The 2,230-nt window shown below is 51.7% G+C and overlaps 2 pseudogenes; both read left to right on the top strand.

The window, feature by feature from the left end:
- The first annotated feature begins 294 nt into the window (after nt 1-294).
- On the top strand, nt 295-1,034 carry LOC102243704 (annotated as a pseudogene).
- A 104-nt stretch (nt 1,035-1,138) lies between these two features.
- Nucleotides 1,139-2,046, top strand: LOC106724054 (annotated as a pseudogene).
- Nucleotides 2,047-2,230: the final 184 nt, after the last annotated feature.

Genomic DNA, 2,230 nt, shown 5'->3' on the forward strand with positions numbered 1-2,230 from the left:
CAACCTCCCAATCCGCCCTGCTCTGTGCATGACAGGGGGCGGCGCCCCAACTCCCCAATTGGCCCTGCTCTGAGCCCGACCAGGGGCTGCACCTAGGGATTGGGCCTACCCTCTGCCACCCGGGAGTAGGCCTAAGCCAGCAGGTCGTTATCTCCCGAGGGGTCCCAGACCTCGAGAAGGCACAGGCCGGGCTGAGGGACCCCCTCTCCCCACCGAGTACACAAATTTTTGTGCACCGGGCCTCTAGTCTATATATATAATAGAGAAACATGCTAATTAGGCCAGGATGCCGTAATGGGTCACGACCGAACAGGAGGAGGTTGCACAGCAGCATCGGGAGTGGGTGGAACTGGGGATGGGCTCCCTTAGTAGTCCTGCAGGGTCAATCTCAAGAGGACAGGCCAGGCATCAATGGACCAGCACTGCCAGCATGATCCCGACAGTGTTGCCGGCCTCCTGGAACTCAGCCTCGGGCACTGAGGCTGCTTCCCCTTCCTTGGACGGGCTTCCTTAGTAGTCCTGCCGGTTGAATCTGAAGAGGACAGCCCTGGCACCAACGGACCAGTGCTGTCGGCACTTGAATGTGAGCAGACAGACGGAAAAAAGACCTTCAAGGCCTGTCCAAGGCAGGTTTGCATTTAAAACTAGGTGGGGTGGTCCGGTACTGCACGGCACTGACAACCAGGGCAGTCTCTGCGTCAGTGGCACATCTGTGGCTCGAAGTGTGGGGGGTGAGGGCCATGCAAGCCAGAGGCTTTGGCTGCAATGGTCAGATAATTTCAGCTCCAAGGCAGGCGCAATCAGGGAAGCCGGTGGGACCTTCACAAAAAAAGAGAAGGCTGAAGAGGAAGGATACTTCCCAGAGCAGATTAAAGAACAGCTGGCAGCCTTGAAGAAACAACATGAAGAAGAGATCACTCATCATAAAAAGGAGATTTGAGCATCTGCAGAAAGAAATTGAGCAGCACAAGCAGAACATCAAGAAACTGAAAGATGATACTGCGGCAGTGTCAGGGTGAGGGGACAACCATATTTGCCAGTGCTGCCCGAGCTGTCAACAACAAAAAGTGTGCGGGAGCTGGGCAGGTGCACAGACAGGCACACAGACCCCAGGCCCACCTCGCCACCGCCTGGGGGGCGGGGGAGGGGGGGGATGTCTTACAAACCGAACTTGACCATGCACATGCCCGCCACCTCCATCAAGGCCTCTGGGAGCGTTCACCCGCCTTCCACCAGCATGGCGACGTCCTCCCAGTACCGCCAGCTGCTGAGTGACTAGGACCACCATCTCTAGGCTACACGCAGGGAACAGAGAACAGCCAGGTACCCCAGAGCAAATATGCTGAGCTGCTGGTCATCATCGAAGAGCTAGGGAAGGAGATCTGACCCACGTACGCGGGCAGCAAGAGCAAGAGCTGATGGAGAGACTGAAACGAGGCATCATCCACATGACAGGGCTGGTTCGGGAGTGCTTGGCCGAGATGGAGCAGAACACCAGGTCCTAGCCCCTGAGTCAGCGTGAAAGGCTTTCCCTCTTCTTCCAAGAAGTGACAGCTCATGCCTGCACTCCCTTCAGATGAAACTTGGTTTCAAAATGGTAACAGCTTGGTTTCTCCTCCCCGTGCCCCTCCAGTGGTTCATCAGGCTCCGAACCTCCCATCGCTGAGATGGAGAAGAGATTTTTGCAGTTATTAGATTTACATATTAGTTAGGAACTACCCAGGGCATTTTGTGTGTGTGTTTTTTAAGCATTGATTTATATGATGCATGTCAGTTACCTATCACAGCAAACTGTAGTTGGCCTCCCAGATACGTGTTTCTCTTCTGGATACATTTCTGTTACTCACATGGTTCTTTATGTTTCTCTTCTGAGCTGATCCAACTCTGAGGGTTTGTTTCAGTGAGTCCTGAGGCAGTGCTTTAGTAGCCAGTGCCCACTCTCCACACAGAATAAATTCTGCTCAATGTAACTTTTTTTTTTGCTTAAGCATTTGCATGACTATTAGTACTTTGAAGTCAATCTTTAAAATGCACAAGTTATAAATATAGAAGAAAGAGCAACTTATCAAACCTCGACCGACAAGGACCCCTGAAAGTTCCCCTAAGGATGTATGTAGATTTCAGTTCTGCCTTTCCCATCAGTGCATCCAAACATCTGGGAGAAAGTGACTAATAGTGTTTGCATCTTTGTATGTATTTATTACTTGATGTAATAAAGCTTATTTTCATT

The sequence above is a fragment of the Myotis brandtii genome, unplaced genomic scaffold, assembly GCF_000412655.1.
Source record: "Myotis brandtii unplaced genomic scaffold, ASM41265v1 scaffold7, whole genome shotgun sequence".
NCBI lineage: Eukaryota > Metazoa > Chordata > Mammalia > Chiroptera > Vespertilionidae > Myotis > Myotis brandtii.